Here is an 11774-nt window from a genome sequence, read left to right on the forward strand (position 1 = left end):
AAGGAAACATATGTGGGGTGAGGTGTACGAGCCTCTGGTCGATGATTAATGGCCACAAAACCACCAATTTTTTTCGAAAATAGCCATGAACGACCATTTTCAAAAATAACGAAGGCTAACACCTACAGATTTTTGACCAAGAAATGGTCTCCACCAAAAATCCAAGAATGTGATCTATGGCAAGGAAACTTATGTGGGGTGAGGTGTACGAGCCTCTGGTTGATGATCAATGGCCACACAACCCCCATTTTTGTCGAAATTAGCCATGAACGACCATTTTCAATGACACCGGAAGCTAACATCTACGGATTTTTGACCAAGAAATGGTCACCACCATAAATCCAAGAATGTGATCTGTGGCAAGGAAACATATGTGTAGTGAGGTGTATGAGCCTCTGGTCGAATATCAATGGCCACACAACCCCAATTTTTGTCGAAAATAGCCATGAACGACCATTTTCAATAATACCGAAGGCTAACACATTCAGAATTTTGACCAAGAATTGGTCCCCACCAGAAATCAAATAATGTGATCTATGGCAAGGAAACATATGTGTAGTGAGGTGTATGAGCCTCTGGTCGAATATCAATGGCCACACAACCCCATTTTTTGTCGAAAATAACCATGAACGACCATTTTCAATAATACCGAAGGCTAACACATACGGATTTTTGACCAAGAAATGGTCTCCACCAGAAATCAAAGAATGTGATCTATGGCAAGGAAACATATGTGGGGTGAGGTGTACGAGCCTCTGGTCAATGATCAATGGCCACACAACCCCCATTTTTGTCGAAAATAGCCATGAACGACCATTTTCAATAATACCGAAGGCTAACACGTACGGATTTTTGACCAAGAAACAGTCTCCACCAGAAATCCAAGAATGTGATCTATGGCAAGGAAACATATGTGGGGAGAGGTGTACAACCCTCTGGTCGAAGATCAATGGCCACACAACCCCTATTTTTGTCGAAAATAGCCATGAACGACCATTTTCAATCATACCGAAGGCTAAAATATTCGGATTTTTGCCCAAGAAATGGTCACCACTAGAAATCTAAGAATGTGATCTATGGCAAGGAAACATATGTGGGGTGAGGTGTACGAGCCTCTGGTCGATGATCAATGGCCACACAACCCCCATTTTTGTCAAAAATAGCCATGAACGACCATTTTCAATAATACCGAAAGCTAACACATTCAGATTTTTGACCAAGAAATGGTCTCCACCAGAAATCAAAGAATGTGATCTATGGCAAGGAAACATATGTGGGGTTAGGTGTACGAGCCTTTGGTCGATGATCTATGGCCACACAACCCCCATTTTTGTCGAAAATAGCCCTGAACGACCATTTTCAATAATACCGAAGGCTAACACGTACGGATTTTTGACCAAGAAATGGTCTCCACTAGAAATCCAAAAAATTGATCTATGGCTAGGAAACATATGTGGGGTGAGGTGTATGAGCCTCTGGTCGATGATCAATGCCCACACAACCCCCATTTTTGTCGAAAATAGCCATGAACGACCATTTTCAATAATACCGAAGGCTAACACGTACGGATTTTTGACCAAGAAATGGTCACCACCAGAAATCCAACAATGTGATCTATGGCAGGGAAACATATGTGGGGTGAGGTGTAGGAGCCTTTGGTCGATGATCAATGGCCACATAACCCCCATTTTTGTCGAAAATAGCCATGAACGACCATTTTCAGTAATACCGAAGGCTAACACCAACGGATTTTTGACCAAGAAATGGCCTCCACCAGAAATCAAAGAATGTGATCTATGGAAAGGAAACATATGTGGGGTGAGGTGTACGAGCCTCTGGTCGACGATCAATGGCCACACAGCCCCCATTTTTGTCGAAAATAGCCATGAACGACCATTTTCAATAATACTGAAGGCTAACACGTACGGATTTTTGACCAAGAAACGGTCTCCACCAGAAATCCAAGAATGTGATCTATGGCAAGGAAACATATGAGGGGAGAGGTGTACAAGCCTCTGGTCGAAGGTCAATGGCCACACAACCCCTATTTTTGTCGAAAATAGCCATGAACGACCATTTTCAATAATACCGAAGGCTAACATATTCGGATTTTTGCCCAAGAAATGGTCACCACCAGAAATCCAAGAATGTGATCTATGGCAAGGAAACATATGTGGGGTGAGGTGTACGAGCCTCTGGTCGATGATCAATGGCCACACAACCCCCATTTTTGTCGAAAATAGCCATGAACGACCATTTTCAATAATACCGAAGGCTAACACATTCAGATTTTTGACCAAGAAATGGTCTCCCCCAGAAATCAAAGAATGTGATCTATGGCAAAGAAACATATGTCAGGTGAGTTGTACGAGCCTCTGGTCGATGATCAATGGCCACAAACCCCCCATTTTTGTCGAAAATAGCCATGAACGACCATTTTCAATAATACCGAAGGCTAACACCTACGGATTTTTGACCAAGAAATGGCCTCCACCAGAATTCCAAGAATGTGATCTATGGCGAGGAAACATATGTGGGGTGAGGTGTATGAGCCTCTGGTCGATGATCTATGGCCACACAACCCCCATTTTTGTCGAAAATTGCCATGAACGACCATTTTCAATAATACCGAAGGCTAACACGTACGGATTTTTGACCAAGAAATGGTCTCCACCAGAAATCCAAAAGTTTGATCTATGGCTAGGAAACATATGTGGGGTGAGGTGTATGAGCCTCTGGTAGATGATCAATGGCCACACAACCCCCATTTTTGTCGAAAATAGCCATGAACGACCATTTTCAATAATACCGAAGGCTAACACGTACGGATTTTTGACCAAGAAATGGTCACCACCAGAAATCCAACAATGTGATCTATGGCAAGGAAACATATGTGGGGTGAGGTGTAGGAGCCTCTGGTCGATGATCAATGGACACACAACCCCCATTTTTGTCGAAAATAGCCATGAACGACCATTTTCAATAATACCGAAGGCTAACACCAACGGATTTTTGACCAAGAAATGGTATCCACCAGAAATCCAAGAATTTGATCTATGGCAAGGAAACATATGTGGGGTGAGGTGTATGAGCCTCTGGTCGATGATCAATGGCCACACAACCCCCATTTTTGTCAAAAATAACCATGAACGACCATTTTCAATGACACCGAAGGCTAACACCTACGGATTTTTGACTAAGAAATGGTCTCCACCATAAATCCAAGAATGTGATCTATGGCAAGGAAACATACATGTAGTGAGGTGTATGAGCCTCTGGTCGAATATCAATGGCCACACAACCCCCATTTTTGTCGAAAATAGCCATGAACGACCATTTTCAATAATACCAAAGGCTAACACATTCAGATTTTTGACCAAGAAATGGTCTCCACTAGAAATCAAAGAATGTGATCTATGGCAAGGAAACATATGTGGGGTGAGGTGTACGAGCCTCTGGTCGATGATCAATGGCCACACAACCCCCATTTTTGTCGAAAATAGCCATGAACGACCATTTTCAATAATACCAAAGGCTAACACGTACGGATTTTTGACCAAGAAACGGTCTCCACCAGAAATTCAAGAATGTGATCTATGGCAAGGAAACATATGTGGGGTGAGGTGTACGAGCCTCTGGTCTAAGATCAATGGCCACACAACCCCTATTTTTGTCGAAAATACCATGAACGACCATTTTAAATAATACCGAAAGCTAACAGATTCAGATTTTTGCCCAAGAAATGGTCACCACCGGAAATCCAAGAATGTGATCTATGGCAAGGAAACATATGTGGGGTGAGGTGTACGTGCCTCTGGTCGAATATCAATGGCCACACAACCCCCATGTTTGTCAAAAATAGCCATGAATGACCATTTTCAAAAATACCGAAGGCTAACACATTCGGATTTTTGACCAAGAAATGGTCTCCACCAAAAATCAAAGAATGTGATCTATGGCAAGGAAACATATGTGGGGTGAGGTTTTTGAGCCTTTGGTCGATGATCAATGGCCACACAACCCCCATTTTTGTCTAAAAGAGCCATGAATGACCATTTTCAATAATACCGAAGGCTAACACATACGGATTTTTGACCAAGAAATTGTCACCACCAGAAATCCAAGAATGTGATCTATGGCAAGGAAACATATGTGGGGTGAGGTGTACGAGCCTCTAGTCGATGATAGATTGCCACACAACCCCTATTTTTGTCGAAAATAGCCATGAATGACCATTTTCAATAATTCCGAAGGCTAACACCTACGGATTTTTGACCAAGAAACGGTCTCCACCAGAAGTCCAAGAATGTGATCTATGGCAAGGAAACAGATGTGGGGTGAGGTGTACGAGCCTCTGGTCGATGATCAGTGGCCACACAACCCCCATTTTTGTCGAAAATAGCCATGAACGACCATTTTCAATAATACCGAAGGCTAACACGTACGGATTTTTGACCAAGAAATGGTCTCCAACAGAAATCCAACAATGTGATCTATGGCAAGGAAACATATGTGTGGTGAGGTGTACAAGCATCTGGTCGATGATCAATGGCCACACAACCCCAATTTTTGTCGAAAATAGCCATGAACGACCATTTTCAATAATGCCGAAGGCTAACACCTACGGATTTTTTACCATGAAATGGTCTCCACCAGAAATCCAAGAATGTGATCTATGGCAAGGAAACATATGTGAGGTGAGGTGTATGAGCCTCTGGTCGATGATCGAAGGACACACAACCCTCATTTTTGTCAAAAATAGCCATGAACGACCATTTTCAATGACACTGAAGGCTAACAACTACGGATTTTTGACCAAGAAATGGTCTCCCCCATAAATCCAAGAATGTGATCTATGGCAAGGAAACATATGTGTAGTGAGGTGTATGAGCCTCTTGTCGAAGATCAATGGCCACACAACCCCCGTTTTTGTCGAAAATAGCCATGAATGACCATTTTCAATAATACCGAAGGCTAACACATTCAGATTTTTGCCCAAGAAATGGTCTCCACCAGAAATCCAAGAATGTGATCTATGGCAAGGAAACATATGTGGGGTGAGGTGTACGAGCCTCTGGTCGACAATAAATTGCCACACAACCCCTATTTTTGTCGAAAATAGCCATGAACAACCATTTTCAATAATTCCGAAGGATAACACCTACGGATTTTTGACCAAGAAACGGTCTCCACCAGAAGTCCAAGAATGTGATCTATGGCAAGGAAACAGATGTGGGGTGAGGTGTACGAGCCTCTGGTCGTTGATCAGTGGCCACACAACCCCCATTTTTGTCGAAAATAGCCATGAACGACCATTTTCAATAATACCGAAGGCTAACACGTACGGATTTTTGACCAAGAAATGGTCTCCAACATAAATGCAAGAATGTGATCTATGGCAAGGAAACATATGTGTGGTGAGGTGTACAAGCATCTGGTCGATGATCAATGGCCACACAACCCCAATTTTTGTCAAAAATAGCCATGAACGACCATTTTCAATAATGCGAAGGCTAACACCTACGGATTTTTGACCATGAAATGGTCTCCACCAGAAATCCAAGAATGTGATCTATGGCAAGGAAACATATGTGAGGTGAGGTGTATGAGCCTCTGGTCGATGATCAAAGGACACACAACCCTCATTTTTGTCAAAAATAGCCATGAACGACCATTTTCAATGACACTGAAGGCTAACACCTACGGATTTTTGACCAAGAAATGGTCTCCCCCATAAATCCAAGAATGTGATCTATGGCAAGGAAACATATGTGTAGTGAGGTGTATGTGCCTCTGGTCGAAGATCAATGGCCACACAACCCCCATTTTTGTCGAAAATAGCCATGAATGACCATTTTCAATAATACCGAATGCTAACACATTCGGATTTTTGCCCAAGAAATGGTCTCCACCAGAAATCCAAGAATGTGATCTATGGCAAGGAAACTTATGTGGGGTGTGGTCTACGAGCCTCTAGTCGATGATCAATGGCCACACAACCCCTATTTTTGTCGAAAATAGCCATGAACGACCATTTTCAATGACACTGAAGGCTAACGCTTACGGATTTTTGACCAAGAAATGGTCTCCACCATAAATCCAAGAATGTGATATATGGCAAGGAAACGTATGTGTAGTGAGATTTACGAGCCTCTGGTCGAATATCAATTGCCACACAACCCCCATTTTTGTCAAAAATAGCCATGCACGACCATTTTCATTAATACCGAAGGCTAACACATTCGGATTTTTGACCAAGAAATGGTCTCCACCAAAAATCAAAGAATGTGATCTATGGCAAGGAAACATATGTGGGGTGAGGTTTTTGAGCCTTTGGTCGATGATCAATGGCCACACAACCCCCATTTTTGTTGAAAAGAGCCATGAATGACCATTTTCAATAATACCGAAGGCTAACACATACGGATTTTTGACCAAGAAATTGTCACCACCAGAAATCCAAGAATGTGATCTATGGCAAGGAAAGATATGTGGGGTGAGGTGTACGAGCCTCTGGTCGATGATAAATTGCCACACAACCCCCATTTTTGTTGAAAATAGCCATGAACGACCATTTTCAATAATTTTGAAGGCTAACACCTACGGATTTTTGACCAAGAAACGGTCTCCACCAGAAGTCCAAGAATGTGATCTATGACAAGGAAACAGATGTGGGGTGAGGTGTACGAGCCTCTGGTCGATGATCAGTGGCCACACAACCCCCATTTTTGTCGAAAATAGCCATGAACGACCATTTTCAATAATATCGAAGGCTAACACGTACGGATTTTTGACCAAGAAATGGTCTCCAACAAAAATCCAAGAATGTGATCTATGGCAGGGAAACATATGTGTGGTGAGGTGTACAAGCATTTGGTCGATGATCAATGGCCACACAACCCCAATTTTTGTCGAAAATAGCCATGAACGACCATTTTCAATAATGCCCAAGGCTAACACCTACGGATTTTTGACCATGAAATGGTCTCCACCAGAAATCCAAGAATGTGATCTATGGCAAGGAAACATATGTGAGGTGAGGTGTATGAGCCTCTGGTCGATGATCAAAGGACACACAACCCTCATTTTTGTCGAAAATAGCCATGAACGACCATTTTCAATGACACTGAAGGCTAACACCTACGGATTTTTGACCAAGAAATGGTCTCCCCCATAAATCCAAGAATGTGATCTATGGCAAGGAAACATATGTGTAGTGAGGTGTATGAGCCTCTGGTCGAAGATCAATGGCCACACAACCCCCATTTTTGTCGAAAATAGCCATGAATGACCATTTTTAATAATACCGAAGGCTAACACATTCGGATTTTTGCCCAAGAAATGGTCTCCACCAGAAATCCAAGAATGTGATCTATGGCAAGGAAACATATGTGGGGTGAGGTGTACGAGCCTCTGGTCGATAATCAATGGCCACACAACCCCCATTTTGTCGAAAATAGCCATGAACGACCATTTTCAATAATACCGAAGGTTAACATGTACATATTTTTGACCAAGAAATGGTCTCCACCAGAAATCCAAGAATATGATCTATTGCAAGGAAACATATGTGGGGTGAGGTTTACGAGCCTCTGGTCGATGATCAATGGCCACACAACCCCCATTTTTGTCGAAAATAGCCATGAATGACCATTTTCAATAATACCGAAGGCTAACACCTACAGATTTTTGACAAAGAAATCGTCTCCACCAGAAATCCAAGAATGTGATCTATGGCAAGGAAACATATGTGGGGTGAGGTGTACGAGCCTCTGGTCGATGATCAATGGCCACACAACCCCCATTTTTTCGAAAATAGCCATGAATGACCATTTTTAATAATATTGAAGGCTAACACCTACAGATTTTTGACCAAGAAATCGTCTCCACCAGAAATCCAAGAATGTGATCTATGGCAAGGAAACATATTTGGGGTGAGGTGTACAAGCCTCTGGTCGATGATCAATGGCCACACAACCCCCATTTTTATCGAAAATAGCCATGAACGACCATTTTCAATAATATCGAAGGCTAACACGTACGGATTTTTGACCAAGAAATGGTCTCCACTAGAAATCCAAGAATGTGATCTATCACAAGTAAACATATGTGGGGTGAGGTGTACGACTCTCTGGTCGATGATCAATGGCCACACAACCCCCATTTTTGTCGAAAATAGCCATGAACGACCATTTTCAATGACACTGAAGGCTAACACCTACGGATTTTTGACCAAGAAATGGTCTCCACCATAAATCCAAGAATGTGATCTATGGCAAGGAAACATATGTGGGGTGAGGTGTACGAGCCTCTGGTCGATGATCAATGGCCACACAACCCCCATTTTGTCGAAAATAGCCATGAACAACCATTTTCAATAATACCAAAGGTTAACACGTACGGATTTTTGACCAAGAAATGGTCTCCACCAGAAATCCAAGAATATGATCTGTGGCAAGGAAACATATGTGGGGTGAGGTGTACGAGCCTCTGGTCGATGATTGATGGCCACACAACCCCCATTTTTGTCGAAAATAGCCATGAATGACCATTTTCAATAATACCGAAGGCTAACACCTACGGATTTTTGACCAAGAAATCGTCTCCACCAGAAATCCAAGAATGTGATCTATGGCAAGGAAACATATGTGGGGTGATGTGTACGAGCCGCTGGTCGATGATCAAATGCCAAACAACCCCCATTTTTGTCGAAAATAGCCATGAACGACCATTTTCAATAATACCGAAGGCTAACACGTACGGATTTTTGACCAAGAAATGGTCTCCACTAAAAATCCAAGAATGTAATCTATCACAAGGAAACATATGTGGGGTGAGGTGTACAAGCCTCTGGTCGATGATCAAATGCCACACAACCCCCATTTTTGTTGAAAATAGCCATGAACGACCATTTTCAATGACACTGAAGGCTAACACGTACGGATTTTTGACCAAGAAATGGTCTCCACCAGAAATCCAAGAATGTGATCTATGGCAAGGAAACATATGTGGGGTGAGGTGTACGAGCCTCTGGTCGATGATCAATGGCCACACAACCCCCATTTTTCGAAAATAGCCATGAATGACCATTTTTAATAATATTGAAGGCTAACACATACGGATTTTTGACCAAGAAATCGTCTCCACCAGAAATCCAAGAATGTGATCTATGGCAAGGAAACATATGTGGGGTGAGGTGTACAAGCCTCTGGTCGATGATCAATGGCCACACAACCCCCATTTTTATCGAAAATAGCCATGAACGACCATTTTCAATAATATCGAAGGCTAACATGTACGGATTTTTGACCAAGAAATGGTCTCCACTAGAAATCCAAGAATGTGATCTATCACAAGGAAACATATGTGGGGTGAGGTGTACGAGCCTCTGGTCGATGATCAATGGCCACACAACCCCCATTTTTGTCGAAAACAGCCATGAATGACCATTTTCAATGACACTGAAGGCTAACACCTACGGATTTTTGACCAAGAAATGGTCTCCACCATAAATCCAAGAATGTGATCTATGGCAAGGAAACATATGTGTAGTGAGGTGTATGAGCCTCTGGTTGAAGATAAATGGCCACACAACCCCCATTTTTGTCGAAAATAGCCATGAATGACCATTTTCAATAATACCGAAGGCTAACACATTCGGATTTTTGCCCAAGAAATGGTCTCCACCAGAAATCCAAGAATGTGATCTATGGCAAGGAAACATATGTGGGGTGAGGTGTACGAGCCTCTGGTCGATGATCAATGGCCACACAACCCCCATTTTGTCGAAAATAGCCATGAACAACCATTTTCAATAATACCGAAGGTTAACACGTACAGATTTTTGACCAAGAAATGGTCTCCACCAGAAATCCAAGAATATGATCTGTGGCAAGGAAACATATGTGGGGTGAGGTGTACGAGCCTCTGGTCGATGATTGATGGCCACACAACCCCCATTTTTGTCGAAAATAGCCATGAATGACCATTTTCAATAATACCGAACGCTAACACCTACGGATTTTTGACCAAGAAATCGTCTCCACCAGAAATCCAAGAATGTGATCTATGGCAAGGAAACATATGTGGGGTGATGTGTACGAGCCTCTGGTCGATGATCAAATGCCAAACAACCCCCATTTTTGTCAAAAATAGCCATGAACGACCATTTTCAATAATTCCGAAGGCTAACACGTACGGATTTTTGACCAAGAAATGGTCTCCACTAAAAATCCAAGAATGTGATCTATCACAAGGAAACATATGTGGGGTGAGGTGTACAAGCCTCTGGTCGATGATCAATGGCCACACAACCCCCATTTTTGTCAAAAATAGCCATGAACGACCATTTTCAATGACACTGAAGGCTAACATGTAACACCATAAAAGCCATCAATTAAAATAATGAATTTAGTTATTATATTAATTAGGGTCATAATTTTTTTAAGTGTTTAATTATTTATTTGCATATTGAAACAATTTTCGTTGTGTGCGCTTGATTGCTTATCGGATGTTTATTATCAGGTATTCGTAAAAAGAGATCCTAGTAATTAAACAATAATTAGGAAATATAGTAATTATTAGTCTAAAAACAAGTATTCTATTTATAAATATTTTTGGTAATTTTTTTTTGAATTTTTGAGCTGTTTAAAAATTCATTTCAGAATTAAAAAAAAACCAAAACTCCTAAACTAAACCGGCCCACTAGGGGCCCAATACTCCAAACCCTAAACTACTGAGCCGCGCGCGCCCTGGGAATAATTCCCAGCCGCCGCCTCTCTCCCTCACGTCTCTCTCTCCCTCACGTCTCTTTCTCTCTCACGTTTCTCTCTCTCCCACTCTCTCTCTCCTAATTCCTCTCTCCCGCCGCCGCTCCACTCCCTCTCTCCTCTCTGTTTTCTCTCTCCCTCGCCGCTTCTCTCTCCCACGCGTTGGCCGCGCGCATGCAGCCGCCCGCGCCGAGCGCGCCTCTGCTGCGCGAGCGCACGACCCGCCAGGAGCCGCCAGCCGCGACGCCGCGATGCCACGGCGTGACGCGAGCCCGACCGCCGCGACGACTCGAGCGAGCAGTGCGCTGTCCATCCGCGTGACGCGTCCGTTTCTTGCGTTATGGACTTCATTCCCTCCATTTCTCCTCCCCATTCCTCACACCGTTAATGCCTTGAAGAAACTGACGTAGTGATGGCCATGAAGGCAGCAGCGCCCCATTCAAGCTCCCTGGCAGACTCTCCCCTCCCTCTCTCTATAAAAGGGAACAGCAGAGCCTCTCCATTCCTGCCTACTCGAATTTGCCTCTCCCTCTAGCACTCCTCGCTCATCGCTAGTGCGTTGCCGTTCGTCGCCGGAGTGTGCCGTTCGTCGCCGGAGTTCACCGGAGCCGCGTACTCGCTGTCCGTAGTCGAGCCCCGCTCTCCGTCCGGTCGAAACCCGTCGATCCATCCCCGTCACACGCACGAACCCGAGGTTGATGACGACCCAACTTTATTTTATGTATTTTATAAAGTGCTTTTGATTCGATTCATGTGTTGTATAGTTTGTTTGTTGTAATATGAACACATGTGATTCCGATTTATGTATTTGTGTGCGCTATGGAATTTGTTAGAAATATGCGATTAGTAGTGCACCGTGTTATTTCATGTTAATCGACGCATTGAATTTTGGATTAGGAATATGACAACATTTAGTAGTCACACGTTGGCGATAAAAATGCTAGATAGGAATTTTTGTAGTTAAATTTGGTCACAATAAATTTTAGAAACTACTTGGAGAATTAT

This window comes from Zea mays, chromosome 9, assembly GCF_902167145.1.
Source record: "Zea mays cultivar B73 chromosome 9, Zm-B73-REFERENCE-NAM-5.0, whole genome shotgun sequence".
Classification (NCBI taxonomy): Eukaryota; Viridiplantae; Streptophyta; class Magnoliopsida; order Poales; family Poaceae; genus Zea; species Zea mays.